The sequence below is a fragment of the Botryllus schlosseri genome, chromosome 6, assembly GCF_051294905.1.
Source record: "Botryllus schlosseri isolate E-star chromosome 6, Bs_hap1, whole genome shotgun sequence".
Lineage (NCBI taxonomy): Eukaryota > Metazoa > Chordata > Ascidiacea > Stolidobranchia > Styelidae > Botryllus > Botryllus schlosseri.
The window spans coordinates 14,434,968-14,456,699 of record NC_137241.1 but is presented as its reverse complement, the minus strand read 5'-3'; the positions used below and the strand labels follow the sequence as shown (position 1 = coordinate 14,456,699).

The 21,732-nt window shown below is 39.9% G+C and overlaps 1 pseudogene across 1 annotated transcript in view; it reads right to left on the bottom strand.

Annotated features, from left to right (window-relative positions):
* LOC145441742 (inter-alpha-trypsin inhibitor heavy chain H6-like) overlaps positions 1-21,732 on the bottom strand; it is a 58,649-nt pseudogene that overhangs the window by 36,083 nt on the left and 834 nt on the right. The window contains exons 2-4 of the transcript XR_013915883.1: positions 21,370-21,575; positions 8,522-8,603; positions 5,222-5,436 (exon numbers count right to left, since the gene is read on the bottom strand). The product of XR_013915883.1 is annotated as an inter-alpha-trypsin inhibitor heavy chain H6-like (transcript). The remainder of the gene's footprint in view (positions 1-5,221; positions 5,437-8,521; positions 8,604-21,369; positions 21,576-21,732) is intronic.

Sequence of the window (21,732 nt, the reverse complement as noted above, 5' to 3'; positions counted from 1 at the left end):
AGATATGATATAAATGATTTATGCTGACAATAAATGTCCAGTCAAAAATTTATGTGGATCTCTATTCAAGCAACGACGGTAATCTGCTGACATGTTCAAGTCCCTGTATACTTGAAACCTTTCTTCCATCCGGCGAAAGTCTTGGTGTGAAATCTCTCTCCTTTTTATTCGCTGTAATCACCACAGTTGACTGGAAAGTAATTCTAATGACAAGTCAGAAAATGCATTTTCAGAATTAATGGCATCGGCAAACATCTGTTGGATAATCCGATTTGTGCGAATAATTATCGAGACGACCGATTTCGAATCGTAGGGCGAGGCCGTTCACAATTCCATTTGTGTGCCTTGGAATCAACTTTTATCAAAATACACCAACCAAAACTCTGTCAACAAAAGGAGTTCGTGTACCACGTAAAAATAGTACATTGAACGCTCTCTCATTCGAAATTTCATGCTGGTGACGTCATATTTTGTGATACGATTGTTGATATACAATGTTCTTTCCAATTCTCTACTAGTTGCTGACGATTACCCCTGACGAGTGTCAGCCGAAAATATTCGGGTTCATTTCAATATGAATATACTATTTAATTGTATATTGAAGTTCTGTACCTCCAAGAAGCTCTTCAAATATTTAGAATACGAAATCCTAGTCAACATCAATGTGGGAAGAGTGAAATGCAAACGTTTCAAAGTAGCTGAGCTAACAAATCGTTGTGCGGAGCATGATGATAAAACAAACTGATACTAATACAGATATTCCAACGATGAATACGATAACAAGATATGATATAAATGATTTATGCTGACAATAAATGTCCAGTCAAAAATTTATGTGGATCTCTATTAAAGCAACGACGGTAATCTGCTGACATGTTCAAGTCCCTGTATCCTTGATACCTTTCTTCCATCCGGCGAAAGTCTTGGTGTGCAATCTCTCTCCTTTTTATTCGCTGTAATCACCACAGTTGACTGGAAAGTAATTCTAATGACAAGTCAGAAGATGCATTTTCACCGACATCAGGGCTCCAAGGGATTGAACTCTTTCAAGCAGTTCTTTGACCTGTGCTTCGTAATCAGGACTTTTATGCTTTCCGGGGAAATTTAAAATGACTACTCGAAAAGCTGCCGATGGTCATGTTTCTACTGCACGCGTGTGTGAAGTGAAACCTTCGACTTTGATCAGTTCACAGTTCTGCAACCTATGCCCGACGCTGATATCAATCCTGAAACTTCTTTACATTATGCTATAGAACAGTGGTTCTCAAACTTTTTTTAGACAAGCTCCCCTTTTTGGTAGCGAAAAATTTCGCGCCCCCTTCTCGTGATATTACGAAATATTAAAGAATGAAATCAGATTGCTAGCAATGCAACGGATAGTTTGATGGCATCGAAGGTTATGGCTATTGATGAGAGAATTCTCAAATAATAAATTCGGACCATAGACAATAGACGATAAAAATACCATCAGCTGGACGTATTTCGCGCCAAGCGCGAAAAAAATTTCGATTAACAGCGGCTTCGCTTCCCTCACTTTGAGAAACACTGCAATAGGCGATGATCTTCGCCATAATTGAAATATTTTCTAAACTTCTCATCAAAACATCATTTCCAATCCATTTATGACGTCAAAAATCTTAATCGCATAACGCTGAAAGCTGCAATTTTCGAAAATTCAAATGCAATTGGCCAAAAATCTAGACCTGATTGAAGAACGGATAACAGTTTTGGATTCAGCATCGATGTTACGGTCGATGTTCATGAATAACTAAATTTTAACATTTCTTCATCCAACATCACCAATTTTCATATTTATTGTTCACAAATACAGCGCGAAAGGAGAGGTGAGGCTCAGGTAAGGCACATATTCCGAAAATCGGAATATTAACAATCTTAGAGAAGCGGAACCCCCTCAAAATCGTCAGGGAATGTGAAATGAGGCTTTATTTCGTAAAATTATAGCGGAGAGATACAATAGCCAGTGAGGCATAATTGACAATCGGACAATTGCAACACAGTGAAACGCGCTATCGATTTCGGAAACCAACTGTTTTGTGTGAATTGAATAGCAGTGTTGAGATGACTGAGTCGTGACTTGACTCGAGTCAGACTCGAGTCACCCTTTTCGTATGACTTGACTTGACTCGAGTCACTTTGCTAAAATGACTTGACTTGACTTGACTCGGCGCTGCAGAAATGTGGATTGACTCGTGACTCGGAGCAAAATTCACGAGTCAATTTCGAGTCATCAAGTAATCGGTGTCGATAAAAATCACTGTGACTTGCTTTCTTGCATGTGTTCGGATTGCTCGCGAAACGCTTGTGTAACCCAGGGTTGTAATGACTCGAGTCATGACTCGACTCGAGTCAGACTCAAGTCACGATTTTTTTGTGACTCGACTTGACTCGAGTCATTTTCTTGAAATGGGAAAATGACTCGACTCGACTCGAGTCAATATTTGGATTGACTCGACTTGTACTCGAGTCATTACGCATGACTCGACCCAAGTCATTGACTTGGCTTATTTTATATGACTCGAAGACGAAGAAAAATCGCGAATCGTAATGGCTAGATCAGCGCATCAGACGAATTCTGCCGACATCGCTATTTGTCACCACTATGCTTTCGTTGCACTAGTCTGATATCAGATAGGCCACCGTAAAAATAACAGACAATGGTACATAGTAGCAATGCCTTGTACAAAATCATCCAGTGATGAAGAGGTAGTAAATCCTCCGCAATCAAAGTACCGTACTCAATACTTTTCAATTATACAAGCAAAGAATCGAAGCAAAGTTCAATTAGAGCCAATGCAATGACTCAGATGGTCCAGTACTTGGAAGAGACTGATAAGCTCATGTGTAGATTTGAAGGCGATGATTATTTGCATTTTTGGGCGACTAGAAAGAATGAGTATCCAACGCTCTTCAGTGAGGTTCAAAAATGCTTGTCAATTCCTGCATCTAGTGCACCAGTGAAAAGTGTATTCAGTAAATGTGGATTTATTCTAAGGCCATGCCGCTTTATTATATGTGAGGATCTGGTATTTTTGAAGTGTAACTCATCATTGATTTGATCTGCCGTCTGTGAAAACACACAATACCCTCCGTCCATTTGACGTTTTATTAGGTATGTGCATTGTGCACGTGAGTAATAATGAATGGCTAATGTTGTGTGATGTTTGTACAGTAGGGCTGTTCAAAAATAACTTCTTTTTTATTTTACTTAATGGCTACTTGATAAAATTGTTATGTTGCATTAAAAGAACACCGAATCTGGTTAAATTTTAATAAGTAGAATCAATGATATGAGAAGAGAAAATTCTGGATTTGAAAATTAATGGAGTATTGTTATTGAGAAATTATTTCATATTATATACATACATACATTATTACATACTAGTGGTAAGCCGACTATTTTTTCATATCCAAAATATCCTACTCTGATAACTTCGCTTGTTTTTATTGGAATTGAGCCAAATTTGCTATGAATAATATCTTTATACAATCTAACAATATCATGAGGTAGCCAGTAAAATTTGAAAATCTCTATTCGTAATCAATTCAAAATTTTCTCCCAGAGCATTACTTTCTACCGGTCGGAATTGAGCCAAATTTGAGTTTTTTAGGTAATCTAACAATTCTAAGAAGTAGCCGGAAAATTGGAAAAAATGTTTTTTAACAGCCCCAATTATTTCTCCAATGCTGTAATTGCGATGTATTGTGTAATGCAATTGGGAAAACCGTTAGTAATATCAAAAGGTATCTGTCTTTTGTCACTGCACATAGCTACATGCACGCTTTTACAGCATGCTAGCCTGGTGAAAATACCCCTACATAAACCTGCATCTGTTGATTCTCTATCACCTTATTTGTCGACGTGAATTCGTAGGTTCTCCATCAGATAGTATGTAGACTTGAATTCGTTGGTTCTCAATAAGCTATTTGTGTGCTGTCGTCGATGTGGTCGTAATAAAAACTGAATGCTTGTATTTGTGATGTATCAGACTGACAAGACAGATATTTGATAAAGTTATCATATTGGCGGCCTGTCTCGCCTATCTGTAGCATCGGTAAATGAGGCCAGGAACTGTCCGTAATCTACCTAAATAAACATGCGCCAAGACTCTGGTAGGGACAAAATAAGCATGTTAGGCAAGCAAGGAATTCGATATCACCCAAGCAGGATTGAAAACATTGGATGAACATGACTTCAATACTGTGACTTGGACTCGAGTCATAACACTATGACTCGGACTTGACCCGGTAAACGGTGACTTGGACTCGGACTCGACTCGGTGATGAATTGAAAATGACTCAACTTGACTCGAGTCAAAACCACAAAAGTAAGATTGACTCGTGACTCGGAACCATGTGACTTGGTTACAACCCTGCTGTAACCCGTGAGAGCAACCAATCATTCAATGATCGTGCTTTTCACTGAACCTCCATTGTTCTCTCACAAATCAATCGACCATAAACGGAGTGATCGAAGCTTACAGCTTACGTTGTCGTAAACTAGTAGTAAAGTAGTAAAATTGCAAAATGTCTATTTCACGGCCCACTTCTAGGCTCTTGTAAGACACGGCTTCGCGCTTACATGGAACTGATGGCGAGGAGTAGCCTAGATATCCGACGTGTGAAGATTACTAATGTGTTAAAAGTAACATGTCGTCATCTCAATCAGCTAACCTTTTGGGTTTTATGTACTTGCAAATCTTATTCTAATTCAATCTCTATCCCCAAACATGAATCCCTGCTGATTTTTCACTGTCTGGCTGATGTCTTTTACCATTACCATTTGATGTTAGTGAGTGACATATATGTAGTTTTGCTGATAGAGTGTCCATTTCGATCTTGTAAAAGAAGAGATTGGACAAGCAAAGAACAATACAGAATATAAAACGGACATAAGATCATAAATAAAATATTTGTTTTCGTTTTACCTTTCATCCATCGTTGAGCAATCTGTTTCAAATAACTGGATGTTTCACTTACGGAAAAATCGAATTGTGTGTTGTAGAATTGCAACGAACTAACATGGTGCAGATAAAACGTTCTTGCCTATACCCGCTTTCTCTTGTTGCTGTTGTTATTCACATCATTGTGTATACTTATCAGGTACTTCACATGTGTGTGAGTAGGCTATGTGTGTGCGGGCTGCGGGGGTCAGTGCCTCACCAGGCATGAACCTCACCGCACGTCATTGAATGAAAACTACTACGATATTTCCGATATTATTGTGAAAAGCTGGTCCCAGGTACTTACTTGACCAGGATTGATAAATAAGACTTGCTCGTATTTTCCAAGCCTTCTTTTCAATAGCTCTTGATATTCAAGATTAAATGTGACACTTGATTGCGCTGGTACGTTTGCTGCAACGTTGAAGGTTTGTGTTTCGCGCACTCTGGTAGTAACCAATCCTGCGTAGTTGCCCTGCAGATGGTATTACTCCTGTAGGCATATCGTTCTCTTGTAAATTACTTCACATGCACTTGATTATGATACTCTAGACTCGGGTTGCCATACGTCCGGAATTTCCCGGACATGTCCAGAATTTCACTCTTCAAACTGCGTTCGGGAGGAAACTCCAAAATATGCCTAAATGTCAGGAATTTTGAACGTTTGAAATAGGATCAAAATAGTTTCGTTAATGTACAATGTACATAAACGATATTATTTTTGGACAGATTTATGCCACTTGAAGTTTCTCTTCGCGCTGCGCACGATTTCGTGTCACATTCATTGCTTTTAACATGTGAACCACTGCCCTCGCAAAACAATAAATCAAAATTTAATAAAAAAAACATCATTTACTGAAATAAGTCTGATTGTAATCTCAATTATATTAGAATGGATGAATATAGTAATTCCCCAAAAAGTTGCATCGATTACCCAATGGTGGACTCAAGATCAGTGTTTATTTCTACGCTGAAAAATGTTGTTTCGGTCCTGGCTGCAACACACAACCACATAAATGCACCGACCTGACATTATAGCGCCTCCTGATCCACATCGTGACCACCTCTGGTCGATGGGCAAAGCTTTGCTACTAGCGTTAGGACCCCGGGAAATCCCGATCCCGGGATCCCGGGATTTGAAGCAATCCCGATCCCGGGATTGGTCCCGATGAAATCCCGGGATTTGTGAACAGCATCTACCAAGGCTTATGTAGCGCGATATCTTTTATTTTGGTAATAAAGCAGTGTCACAAACTCAGCTGATTGTCTGGAACAGTGGCCTCAAACACGCGGCCCGCCGAAACTGTTTTTGCGGCCCACGTCGGCATTTTGACTTTTCAAGCATTCGACAATATTAAACTCGAAAATTTCAGATTTCGGATTTGAGAACTTGAAATTTCATTCTGAAACCACTCCAAAAACCTGAATCGCTATCACACATCAAACGTCCACTAGCTGCTAGATTATAATGCGACAGCTTTTACGATGACACGATGCATTTGTCGTCTCGATGGTTTCTAACTGTCTATATAACTCCTTATGTCGCCAAATTATGCCAAGCACAGCAATATTTTTAAAAAATATTGAAAAATATGACTTTTAAGTGGCAACCGTGAATATTACAATAGTGTATTACATATTCTCAATGTGTATGGAATGCCAATCTACAAGGTCCGACAAAAAAGGCGTACTGGGAAATTCATATTATACCCCTATTTGATGCTGCTGCCCGCCGCGTCATTAAAAACTACGAAATTGGCCCGCGATAAAATTGGAGTTTGGGACCCCTGATCTAAACGATGATACTCTTGATGCTCTTATGTTTTGCGTCAATTCAATATCACAAGGACTAAATGTTATTTGTGTAACTTGTATGTCTATTTTACTACTTTTCTAATCCCGGGGAATCCCGGGATTGAGGAACGAAAATCCCGGGAAATCCCGATCCCGGGATTGCAAATTTGATCCCGAAGTCCCAACCCTATTTGCTAGTGTGACGTCATATTGACAGACAATGTGTCATATCTCATTTTAAAATCTGCTAGTGGGCGCTAAAGAGTATCCAGAATTTGATTCACAAATATATGGTAGCCCTAGTCTAGACAGGGCAAACTGCGGCCCACAAGGATAATTCATGACTTTACAGCCAGGCCGATATCGTTTCTTGAGCCGATGCCGATAAAACCGATTACTAGTACCCAGTGTTGGGATCAAGTCACAACCTTCGAGTCACGAGTCATCTCGAGTCATTGCAGATTTTGGCTCGAGTCAAGTTAAGTCAATCGATTTTCAAATGTGACTCGAGTCAAGTCAAGTCACTCGTTTTTTGGAGGTGACTCGAGTCAAGTCGAGTCAAGTCAAGTCAAGTCACGAGTCAAGTCACAATTCAAGTCAATTTGAATTTTAGATGTATGAATGATGATTCAAAGTCATCACATTTTGCTAGATGTGTGAAAGACAGATAAATTGGTCATTTATCTTGAATCAAATAACGAATATCTAGTTAAATATACATGCAAAAAGACATTGTATCGCACACGCACACGTAAAACTGCTAATAAAATACGTGAGTATCTGTACAGCTACATGCTACAGTCAGTTATTTTCGTCCAAACTGTAGGTCGTGTAGGACCTATTACGAAGCTTCGAGAAGTTAAAACAAATTGATATGGTACAATAACCAACAACACCCATTTACACATCCACGAGAATATAAACGCACAAAGTATATTTGTTCGATTTAAATCATACAAGAGGATTGGTAAATGTGAGCAATGCGCATCGCTAAGCATAAGCATTGAGCCATCTAAGGAACAGAAACACATTGCTATTTAGATCAATCTTCTACTACTACTACTACTACTTCGACAACGTAGGCTGTGCTTGTTTAGTTTGCGGTCAATTTATTTGTGATCCAACAAAGGAGGATCACTGTAACGTAGAATCATGAATGACTGGTTGGTCTCGCAAGTAACACCGGCATACCTCGAACAGTCCGAACATACACAAAATACAGTGATATATTCGACACCGTTTACTAGATGACTTGAAATTGACTCGAAAATTTTGGTCCGAGTCACGAGTCAATGCACATTTTTGAAGCTCCGAGTCAAGTCAAGTCAAGCCATTTTTCTAAAGTGACTCGAGTCAAGTCAAGTCATATGAAAAGTTGACTCAAGTCTGAATCGAGTCAAGTCATGACTCGAGTCATCCCAACACTGCTAGTACCTTCATTATAATATTTCGTTTTGTTTTATAATTATATTTTGTGGTTTATCCTTTTAACTCTCCGTTGATCCACAGTTCATACTGTGTGCCATTAATCTATAGTAATGTATCAGGTGTGTAGTTATATGTGTTTTGTGGTAGATTGATGTTTTTAAGCCTCCTGGTAAGTGCTCCGTAGGTTAGTAAAGGTTAGGAATACAGTATTTTGGGTAGCCGCGAAGATACGTGCGTCGATACATACGTAAACATAACACGTAGAAAACAAAATTTCCAAGCCTCGGGTCATCACATGCACTAGTTAAAGAGAGCATCGCGTGCAAACCAAAACTCACAGTTGCAACGGCTCCTTCATATTCCTGCTTTGCCAATGCCTTTCGTTTGACTTTGCCGACAAATAAAACGCCATCTATATTCCTTTAAAACGATAGATAACTGAGATCACATCCCCGAGATATCGGTTAATCGGAGTTCTGCTGTATGCTAAACGTGAGCCGTGTAATTTACCAAGTACTTTATAGCAATATTCATGCTTAATTTCTGGCAGATGAAGATGTACTAAGCATCGTCTGTATGGCGATAGTCCCATAGATAGATATGGTGATAGAGGAATATGATGCATAGGAAAATTTCAAAATGTCATGTCATGTGTGATACAGCATCTGGACGGCGGAATTGCGTTGTTGTGAAACTGCAAAGTGCAATGGTGAGCAAGGGTTTTCATAAACCACAATATATTGGTTGCCAATATCCTATTATCGATTCTTAAAGCATATATCAGAGTTCCTCGATCGGACGTCTTCAACAAATCCAACCCTCAGCTACAAATTTGGAGATGATGTGGTAAAACACTATGAAAACTTGGTACAATCCACCAACCCAGAATTTCAGATGATAATATTAGAAAATCGAGGATGGAGGGATGATTTTAAATTTATCTATGAGCTGTGCAGTGCATGAAACTCTTTTAAAGAAAATAGCAGATCTACTAATCAAATGGCATAAACTTCCATCTCTACGCAATGCGAGATGGAGCTCACAAGGGCCATGATTGTGTACTTCCAAATCCCCAGATGGAGAGCAATTCTGGAGATATCATGCGTGTCAGGAAGCCGGGTATTTTTACTAGATGTCTAAAGAGGGAATATATACTAGAGCCCGACCGATTATCGGTACGCCGGTAATATCGAGGCGATATAACACTTTGAAAGAATTATCGGTATCGGCCATTGGAGCTGAAAAATCATCGGTAATTTTCGTGACGTCACAACATGGCGGTAGGCAGTCAGAAAACTATAATCTTTGACCGCTAGACTGAGAATATTGATATATTTCATATAGATTACACTTTACAGGTGTCCTGATGCAGCCTTTCTAGTTTATTTCATGTTTATGTATAGCAATGGCTGTAAAGATGTTCAGATAAATGCTCTGAAGCTTTGAAAATGAGCTTATGTATATCCAACATCTTTTGAATATCGGCTGAATGTGTTGGGGTCATCGGCAGGCCGTGTTATTTTTGGCATTTCAGGAGTCAGATGCCAAAACTGCCAAAAATAAAAATTTGAAAATGCCAAAAATAAGCAATTTTTGGCATATGCCAAAAATAACACGGCCTGCCAAATAGTGTATTTCGTTCATGGTGTTGTCTTAACAGGACCGCGTTACAAGCGAGAAGAGCGTTTGTGAAAGGCAGGTTTCTTAATCTGGGTCCAGCCCACCCATTAGGGGTGAAAGCATGGTGTCCTAAATGGTGTGCGCACATCGAGATTGAACGGCTGACTGCATTTTGTTTACGTCATACTTTCCATTTGTCCAAAGGCAATTTTACGGTCATTTTTGACCGGCTTGTCGAGCGCTAAATTTGATAAAACGGGTATCAACGAGAAGCTGCCGCAGTACTGATTATTAAAATATAAATTATATTCTGCTCATGGAACTGGAACCCCCAAAATCAACCACGATTTTTGCATTGTGATCGAGTTGAACATTGTGACGCAACAAACTGTCTGGCTATTTCTGAGCATCATAGTCTCGTTTTGCCAGACAGTCATGTTGCGTCAATGTTCTTAAACACTCTAACCTTCTGAGGACTCTTCCATGCGAGTTGGTAATATTAAAGCCCCCTGAAGTGACAAAAGTCCTCGGAAAATATATCGGTAGTCTGAAGGAGAAATGATAGTCGGGCTACAAAATAGAATGTGTTGAGAGACAACACAGGAAACTCCTGGAAAAGGATCGGGAAGAAAATTCTTTCCGCGATGAGATCGATGGCACTGGCGAAGTGATCTCTTTTCATGATGCATGAAAGTCGGTTCGGCCCTCCAAAGATTTTCAAGCTCTGAAGACCTTTTGTAGATGACTGGCAACATTCTTTCCCTCAACGGCTACTGTTGAAGCCGATATTTCACAGATTCACTGGGCGAGAAATGAATTTAGGAGAAACTTAGCTGACCTGAGTTTGGAAGAACTGTTACAGTGCATACGATTTAACTCTATTCAACAGCTGTAACAATCAGCTGTTGAGCGTGTTTGTTAGGCTTTTCTTTCTTTTTTTGCTTATTGGCACCGATTCCGATGGATACTGCACATTTTGTGGTTTCGTTTGATAATAATAACCTATGAAATCGTTAGGTTTTTTCTTCTTCGTATTGTTTGTTGGCATTGATTATACGTGGATGCTGCACATTTTGTGGTATCTTTTGACAAACTAGCCCAAATAAAGCGTTTTTGTGACTAATTCGAGGCTGAAACTATCTATTTAGAGGACGATGCCAAAACTGCCAAAAATAAAAATCGAAAAATGCCAAAAATAAGTTATTTTTGGCAGTTTTGGCATATGCCAAAAATAACACGGCCTGGTCATCGGTCAAGGTGTGAGATATCGGCTACAACGTTATCGACCCAAAAATCCAATATCGGTCGGGCTCTAGAATATACCAAAGATTATTTGCTGCTATCTTTGCGCTCGAATGTCTTGCAGCGATAAAGTGCCTCAAAACCCTATTGGAAGTCGGATATGTCCGTTGTAGATGTCTCTGGCACTAACATAGTACCAGAAAGGGGAGTTAAATTGATGTATGAACTTTACCAGAAGTGCGGTGGCATATATAATTGAAGATTAAGTTTGTAACAAAGAATACCGTTTAATTGTAATTTTTTTTCTATATTTGGACGAGTGTCGATTGAAGTTGATTTGTGCGGGACATTTTTTCGAATTGAACAAAATAATTATAATTATATTAATTTATACCAAAATGTTCATTAATTCTTGCTACAGGCGAATTTTTTTTCAAGTCATATCCCTTCTCTATACACATACACAATACACATACATACACAGTATACACGCATACCAACAAACAAACAAATGGGATCGTGATCCGGCTGTAAGTACTCACCATTAAAAATAGTTATGAAATTGAGCAGTATAATGATTCGACGACCAGCATATTGATTATTTGGCTTCGACGGATCACAGACTAGCGGTTGTAGACAGTTGGTTTGTGACTCTTGACTCTTCAGAATCTAGTGCTATTTTATGTTCGAATAACATGAAATAGTTCGGTTGTGTTGGTATGATATATCTGTTATTGGTCAAGTACAATTATGGTTTATTGATTTTATTAGACACATATGGTATACCATGGTATTGTCTAAAAAGGCCGATTGCTGATAACAAATAAGATCGAATTATTCGCTGGCCATTGGCGACATCCTGCTATTGAAAATGCTTGCCCCCAGTTAATCTTACTGCGAGTGAACCCTTATTTAAAGGCAATGATCTTTTGCAATTTTCAGGCCCCGGATCAATTTGAACTCTCAATCACTGCATAATGCACACTAGGGTTATTAAAAAATAACTTTATTTTTTCAGATTTCATAAAATTGTCAGCTTGCCTACAAAAACGCTACACACCAAATTTGAGTCCAATCCGATCAGTGGAAGGCCTGCAATCCACATTTGGTGTTTTCATTATCTAAACCAGTTGTTGTCAAACTTGGGGGGCGTGAAAGCATCTGAAAGAGGGTGCGAAGTGGCCCGAAAGAAATGTATGCTGTGAACTCGCAATGAGTTTAGTTTGCGGTGAAAGTTACAAGTTTTGATAACGACAATGACCCTAATTATATTGCGATTTTAAATGTCATAGTAGCGTCGTACTATCGATACACCGATCCTAGATTATGACTGATGACGGACCTTGCGTCGATCAGCAGATGTCTCGGAATTAGGATTAGATGGTGAATGCACGTAGTTGTTAGCTGATGCTTTTATGGTCTGCATGTCCAACATCTGCGCAGAGTGCTTCGAAAAACACAAAGTTATGGATAAATAAGATATTCGCTTATAAGGTCATGTCTTACGCTGTGTATAATATGCCTTGTCTTTTGAATCTAAGAAGCAATGTTTTAAATCGAAGTGGCTTATAACGTCGAAGTAGCCCCTCTGAGTATAGGGGGGATGTGGTACCGATGGATCACTGGGACCGAAAATACTTTGAAAATTCTCTATGATAATTCCATGATTACACTCCGTGAACTTGTCTACAATTGCATGCTGGTAAAATCTTTCTTCACATACAAAAAAATCGACGTGCGCGAGCTATGGGGTCTCTCACAGATGTTTTTTGTTTTGGGGGGTGTAAACTAAATTTAGATCGACATACACATTTTTCTTTGCAACCTTCAACACGAACAAACCAGCAATAATTTTTATCGTGAAGTGTATAGGGCTTGTATCAGGCTATATAATGACACATATTATTTTTTCAGTTTCTTCCTTGAGTGGAATTTTTTTCGATTCATGTATAAAATTCGTAGGGTGGGGACCGATGATACAGTAGCTAAATCAAGCAAAATAATCAAGCATACTAACCATGAAACAAATGAAACATGCCTACGTACAGAAAATCGTTATGTAATAATTGCATATGATGTTTTATCGCTATAACGAGGTATTTGGAAGTCACACTGTCGTTTTTCGGGCAATATGTATGTACCCTCAAATTTATACGTTCGAGCCTAAATCGAAACGTGATTTTATAACAACATTTGAGTGGATATTTATTATATTTTTTGACGGTTGCGACCAAACATTCTTCTTTGGCTTGCTGTAGCTTAGATTAGAATACTGGGCAAGAAAAGTTGTCACATTTGAGTTTTTAGGGTATATGTGTCATAGGTTCCCGGGTCGTGTGCCATTGGACCCACCGGGTGGGGACCGATGATACGTTCGAGCAACAAATTTTGAACGTCCATAAATATTTTTTGAAAAGACGGGTATTCATGTATATGTGCGCGATAGGTAGAGCTTGTATCAAAGTGCTGAGCCAGCAAAAGACCTGCTGTTTTCGGCTGAACATTTTGGGGCCAGCGATCATTTTCCAATTTTTGATCCATCGGTACCACATCTCCCCTACCTAAGGCAGAAACAATAATGAGTTAAATACTTCATATATTCGCGAAGCAAATCTGTACTATCAATGTTTGATATAATGTGGTAATGAAAAGACGTTAGTCATGGACAATTCGCAATAGTGTCATCAATCTTCAAAGGTGAATCAAAAGGGGGAGAGGTGTGCTTTTTTGCAATCAGGCAATGTTTTAAATTGTAGTAGATTAATCGGGTTAAATCTATGTACGTACAAATGCCAGTTCGCGTTTACGCGTCTACACGCATAAACATATGCCAGTTAAGTTATATATTAAAATGTAGAGTTAGATGGATTATTTTATTCAATTCAGTAGGCTGATATGTGAATAATGACTTGGTCACAAAGCGGCGAAAGCGAATCGCAAACAAATTTCGGCGCCGCTATTGATGACTTAATATGCTAATCGATTAGTGTTGTTGGTATATAGACGCATCGCAGGCATAATCTAGTCTGACGGGTGGTGATTATAAAGATTTAGGTGGTTAAGATAGAACATCAAGGTCGTGAAGATACAATAATAACAATATGAACATCGTTAGAGTTGTCTTCGATTCTACCCCATAGTTTTAGACATCTCAACACACCGAAAATGCTATACTATCTTACACTGATTCAAACCTGATGACGCAATACAAAATAATCCAGATCAGCAAGAATTTCAATGTGGCCAATCCAGTCCGCAACAGTAAAAAAGATTACGTCTGTTAATATAGCCTACCTATATATGTATCCCTGAAATAATTAGCCAAGTCTTCGGCAAAACTTGGCCAGCCCGAGTTGGAAGAAGTCAATATTTCGAAGCACTGTTTGACGTCGCACTCGGGCACAAAAGCAAGGGCCGTCAAGCACTTCACCTGAAAGTAATCATCCCGTTTTACACTTAGCGTTGACGCCGTAGCTAAAATGAACGCTTACCTGAGCGGAGAAACCGGAATTAGATTGATACTCAGTTACCACATTTCTGTCCTGTCTCATATGCACAATGCCTATAATGCACGCATGTTATGCATATGCACATTGCACATTGCACAAACACAAATCGTATGTGCTTCACTCTCTAATTTTTCACGAGGCTGTGCGCACTCCCCAACTCAATGCGCGGTCCCTTGGACAACAGCGCGTAACAACTATAAATAACATTGATCCCAACGTCGTGATATTAGGTATTTTCTGGTTTAGATTTCACGACATTCTTCATATTCGGAAATATACATTCTCGGTAATGGCCATTCTCGGTGGTGGCCATTCTCTGTAATGTCCATTCTCGGTATTATCCATATTCTCGGTAATGACCATTCTCGGTGGTGTCCATTCTCGGTAATGTACATTCTCTGTAATGTCCATTCTCGGTAATAGCGTTCTCGGTAATGTCCATTCTCTGTGGTGTCAATTCTCGGTAATGGCCATTCTCTGTGGTGTCAATTCTCGGTAATGTCCATTCTCTGTGGTGTCCAATCTCTGTAATGTCCATTCTCGGTAATAGCGTTCTCGGTAATGTCCATTCTCTGTGGTGTCAATTCTCGGTAGCGTCCATTCTCTGTGGTGTCAATTCTCGGTGATGTCCATTCTCTGTGGTGTCCATTCTCGGTAATGCCAATTCTCTGTGGTGTCAATTCTCGATGATGTCAATTCTCTGTGGTGTCAATTCTCGGTAATGTCCATTCTCTGTGGTGTCAATTCTCGGTAATATCCATTCTCTGTGGTGTCCATTCTCGGTAATGTCCATTCTCTGTGGTGTCAATTCTCGGTAGCGTCAATTCTCTGTGGTGTCCATTCTCGGTAATGTCCATTCTCTGTGGTGTCCATTCTCGGTAATGTCCATTCTCTGTGGTGTCAATTCTCGGTAGCGTCCATTCTCTGTGGTGTCCATTCTCGGCTATGTCCATTCTCTGTGGTGTCAATTCTCGGTAGCGTCCATTCTCTGTGGTGTCCATTCTCGGTAATGTTCATTCTCGCTGGTGTCAATTCTCGCTAATGTCCATTCTCGGTGGTGTCCATTCTCGGTAATGGCATTCTCGGTAATGGTTTTCTCGGTATTATCCGGACACCCTAATTCTCAAAGTAGCTTAGATCTCTGAATGAGCTCTGACGCACTGTTATCTTCAAACCATGGAATTATCACGAGTATCACCATCGATCACTGAAGAAAAGGATGAAATTATATCCGGAGCATATTCCTTGGCCAGGAACTTTATCATGTACGAACTCGACGGGCCAAGCGTTAAGGCAAATACGAAAGCGTAAAGAACCTTACGACGAGTTGGTGATGAAATGTTCGAGCGACATCGAACTGTCGTAAACGCACTCTCTAAACGTCTCCGATACAGTGATGTCGAAGTCGATGAAAAATATGAAGAATATTGTACGGATGAGCGGATGTTCCTGGTGATAGCTGACGAAATTTTTAAAGATACACTAGAGAATTGGGGTAGGATCGTATCTGTGTTCGTGCTCGGTAGCATTCTTGCTTGCAAAAACGAGGATGAGCATCGCGGTGAGAATATAGAAAGTATCATACAGTCAGTCGGGAATTACATCGGTAGTCGAAGACGAAAGTGGATACGGGAAAATGGAGGATGGGTAAGCGGTTTTATATGCCTTGATAAGGATTTAGGAATTATCATTTAGCTTGAGGTAGTGTGTATGTGCTCTCGAGAGCCCATACCATCTATCGATAATGAAACTTTGCTTGCATTTCACAATTCGGTTTGCAATTTACATTTTGTCATAAGGCACTGTAATTTACATTCCAAGCGCTCCGAACTTTGAAATACCTAGCAAGCACGGTAACTTTCCTCTGCAAGATTAGAAAGGCTTACATTTTTTTCATTTGTTTCAGGACAGTTTTGTAGGATTTTTTGATAACGCAGCTTTCGATGATAGTAAAGTTTGGAAGAGGCTCATGCTTGCTGGAATTGGACTGACATCTATTGCAATGGCAATAACAAGATAATCGATACTCCTTTGCCATACAGACCCCCCTCGGGCTTTGGGCTGTTTTGCGGTACTTACCATCTACATTGGGTGCCCGTTTAGTGATTGTGTCGCCTAAACGCGCGAAGCGCGAAAAATTTATATAATTCACGATTGCATCGGTCAGCATCATCGGGAATTGCATGTATGGTGCTATCAATTTTTATCCTCTTCCTGCTCACATAATCAGATAGACTGGTAGAGCCGATCGAGAGGGGTGTGTTGGAATGGATAGGCCCTCTAAATAATAATAAAACATCTTCGGGCGTACCCGCGCGTTGGTATAATGACTTCGTTACATGATGCTATTTCGTGACCTCCTATCTTCTATGTCAAAAGAGATTGAAATCGCCCAAACGTTAACAATTAAACATATACGGTATGTTTATATATCGAAGTTATCGGTCAGCACAAGGGCAGTCATTTTCGGCCAAAGTTTTCTCGCTGATGATCGTTCTGGCGCACTTCTCGGAGTCGTATGTCACATAGCCTTTAACGTCATATGTCTTGGCGCGTCATGGTGCGGTAATGGCCGACGCCCAAGTGCCCATTTCTATAAATCATGCGTAATTTTTGTTGGGAAAGGGTACCCAATAATCAAGATATCTGACAATATGAAATCGCGCGTAGCGCAACAAAATTCATGAAAAATTCCAAAAAAAATACTGCATGATTTATGTTATTGAACGAAATAATTATGGGCCCCCTACGTGCTCGGCCCCTCCAATTGGCGGGTTTGGGGAGCGGCAGTTACGGTCCTGAGTAAATCTTACGCACTGTTCATGCCACGCGGAGAAGACTATTTGCTAGTTGATTAATTTCGCGCTAGCCCATTGTTATTTATAACTTTGTTAAACCATGTTATTTCGCCATTCCCAGAAAATAATGCGTGATTGAAATGATATCAGTATCGCTCACGCGTACGAGACCATACTAAAAAAACTCTTCCGTGAGGCGCACGTGATTGTCAATTCTCATTTCGTCACGGAGCGCAATATGTACCTTTGCGGGCCGCACTTGTACCTCGATTTCAGACTTCAGTGATAACACTATTTGGTCCTGGCAATGTTCCATCTAATTTTTCACGTGTCTGCGCGCCTGCGTGGTCCATTGGACAACAGTGCGCAACGACTAAAAAAAAACATCACTTCGGATTTTTTTGTGCGCAGCTTAGATTTTCTGTGCGCAGAGACTGTTTCAGCACTGCGCATTTGCGCACGTGCGCAGCTTAGAGGGAACATTGTATGGAACAGATATAAATGTTGCTATTTTGTTGTTATTTACGAAGAATACTTTGCTCGGTAATTATTTTCACGGGGATTCTAAACCTCAATACATACAAGTGAGCAAAGTTACATCAGCCTGCGTTAACCTGTAGTGTTATGTAACTACCTACAATTTTATCAAGACGTAGCGAACACGACAAGTAATAAGAAGTGAAGGAATAAGGGCGTCAAATTCCAATGTATAGATGCATTGCATATTTATGCGGAAATATCGCCTTACTGGACGAATGCAATTGTTTCCTTAAAGTTTTCCTGTCTACGCCATTCAAGCGCGGTAAGATCAGTTTGAGTTGGCGACATTCAGGATGATATTTCACGAAGCTCTGAATGATGGTCACATATTCCTCGCCGATTCTTGTTCTATCGCTGTCACTGAGGTGGAATACATTTAGCTGTTCATTGAATAATTGAATATTAAACGGTTTAGATCAATTTCATAAACGAAATCTGAACTACATTGCTTTATTGAGAACCATGAGAGAGCAGAAAGAACTTACTGTAGTGCATCGCTTCCCCATCTCTTCGCTAAGATTCAGTGTTGGGATCAAGTCACTACCTTCGAGTCACGAGTCATTTCGAGTCATTGCACATTTTGACTCGAGTCAAGTCAAGTCAATCGTTTTTCGAAGGTGACTCGAGTCAAGTCAAGTCAGTCGATTTTCAGAGGTCACTCGAGTCAAGTCGAGTCAAGTCAAGTCAAGTCACGACTCAAGTCACAATTCAAGTCAAATTGCCTTTTCGAGGTATGAGGCGTAATTACGTCATTGTATTTTGCTAGCTGTCTGAAATACAGATTGAGTGGTCATTGATTTTGAACCGATGAAAGTATATAGAGTTAAATATACACGCAAGTAAGGCGCTGTATCGCTCACATACAAGTATAACTAATAAAATACGTAAGTAATTGCACAGCCTCAGTTTATAGTTACCAGCCAAAATAGAGAATAGAGAAACGAATTGATAAGATGCAATACAGTACCCATTTGCAAATTGATATGATACAATTCGAGCCTGCGCCAATTGTCGAGGACTATATAAACTATTTTCGAATTTAATTGCAATAAAACAAGAGGTTTGGTTAAGTTAAGGACACAAAACAGAAATAGACGTTTTGCTAATAAATTACTTTACTATACTATAGTTTACGACAACGTAGGCTGTAAGCTTCGATCACTTCGTCTGCGATCAATATATTTGTGAGAGAACAATGAAGGCTCAGTAAAACGCGCGATGATTGAATGATTGGTCGCTCTCACGGGTTACACCAGCGTTGCGCGAACAATCCGAACATATGTAAGATACAGTGATTTTTATCGACACATATTACTTGATGACTTGAAATTGACTCGTGGGATTTTGCTCCGAGTCACGAGTCAATTCACATTTCTGATACGCCGAGTCAAGTCAAGTCAAGTCATTTTAGCAAAGTGACTCGAGTCAAGTCAAGTCATACGAAAAAGTGACTCGAGTCTGACTCGAGTCAAGTCATGACTCGAGTCATCCCAACACTGCTAAGATTCCTGATTTGCATCGAAAGCATCTTGCAATTACTCAGGTTGAATTCTTCAACGCGGGTTTTGTGCAGGATTTCAGTTATTGTTTTGTAGCAGGAGGAAATGTCAGGATTTCTACTCAAATCCAGCGAATGCAGCTAAAACACAATGTGATGTTCAGATATTTTACGACGCTTTAAACCACTCAGTTGCTGTAATAGTAGTATTTATCGACGACAGAGCAATATTTTCAATTTCTGCGCCTCATCGCAATACAGGTGTAATACAGAAAAAAAATGAACGTCGATAGGATATTGAAGAAACTGCCGAAACTGCCGAAACTACCACTAATATGAATGAGCGATAGAAAACCTTCCGCTCATAAGCAATGACACTTTTTATCGGCAGACGTGATCAGAAATGCCTTATTGATGATAAGTTCGCTCGCTAAATGAAATGTCATGCCTGACGTTGATTGGAAATCGCATTAGTAGTACACTGTGCTTGATTATTTCACTTGTAAGAAAACAAAACAGATCTAGCTAAATGAATCACCCCATGATTCCCGAGACCATTATCCAACGACGTTGTTTCGACGCGACACTCCGATGTAGGCCTACTCAACTAGGTCACATTTTGTAGAATGTCACTCTTGAGAAGCGCATTGTATGGCAGCTCAAAAGTAATGAGTTGAATGATTTTCATGCCGAACACCTTGCGGGGAAGCGAGTGGCGCAGTTGGTTAAACACTGCAGTCGCGACATGTTTCTGTGTGTCGGAGGTTTATCTGGGCTCGCCGATCCCGCTGTAAATGCAGAGCCTTGAAAAGCCCAGAAGAAGAGAGAGTCGAATTCTGGAAAGATGACAGCTAATGACCATGAAGACAAAGCACGACCGCAATTACTGTTAATGCAATTAATGTGCTGGGCGCAAATAACCATTATAGGCGATAAGCGCCAATGTTGTGAATAAAACAAGCAATACCGAACACCTGTAACCCGAGGAGAAAGATTGTTTGTCCCTTTAAGAAGTGGCAAGTTTGAATGGCGTGCAGCCCGCCCCGTTGGTTTTTGAATTAGCATATGGTTAGGTACGTTTTAGCTAAGTTCAAGTGGGGTAGAAGGGATTATCACCATAATCGCTAAAATATGTATATGCTACGTTCTACCAATTCACATGATTGTTCTTGACAAAATATTCAACTCAAAGTTTTTTCGTGCCCCGCGCGATTTGCTTCCATCTCATAACAGTCCAGATATCCGATTTGAGAGGTTTCTCAACAGTGCTAATCTTCCATGCCATCAAACGATGCGTTGTGTTGCAAACATTCTGGTTGCTGTTTTTAATATTTTTTTGATGTGACGGGCGAGAGGGCGCGGAATTTTTCACTATCATCAAGGGGGGCGTGTCGATAAAAGTTTGAGAACCACCGATCGAACTATATCACAAGCCGTTATTAAAATGTCAACCCGTTAAAAAAAGCACCATGTTCCAATCAGGCATGCCTGGAATACGATGTTTGGTCATATCGAAGTTCTGATATTTTTCACCGTAAATACTATTATTTCAAAAAATGGTCGAAATTTCAAATGCGGATTGCACGGCTTCTACTGATCGGAATTGACCCAAATTTGGTCTGTAGCGTTTTTGTAGGTAACTAAGCAAGTGACATTTGGATAAAAGGGTGATTTTTGAACAGCCCACATGCACATGAACCTTATGTAAAGCAACATGCCACAAACATCGTAAACTTACTGATTCATCATGCAAAGTTATGTAAAGCAATATGCCACAAACATCGTAAACTTACTGATGAATGCAGATTGGGATAGTCGTACCGAAAACCTATTTATATACCAATCATATTTCGCAAGTTGCCAGTCACGGATTAATTTGGGCTCTCAGTTACCGCATAATGCCCATTGTCATTGCTCAGTTGACCAATTGTACCACAAAATTATCATGAAAAAAATCTGTAAAACAATATGCTACTCACATTGTAAATTTGCTGATGAACGCAGCTTGGGGTAGTCGCACAAAAAACGTCAGTTCCTTAGCTTCTCGCGCGGAATTCCTCATAGTTGTCGTTGTTGTCACTTTCGCAAAGCGAGATTTGACGACACTTTTCACGTGCATTTGCGTCACCGTAGACGTAGGTGAACCATAGGTTGGTCGGTACATCGTAGGCGGAATGGAGCGTTTCTGTAGGAACAGAATTTTCAAGAGCATTTCCGCAATTAGGTTTATTTTACTTGGTAGTATAGTTAGCCGATCACAATTACTGTTGGAAAAGCCCATTGTGACAAAAGCCAATTTCGGGCAAATACTGCAGTGATTTATTCTCATTGGTACATATCAT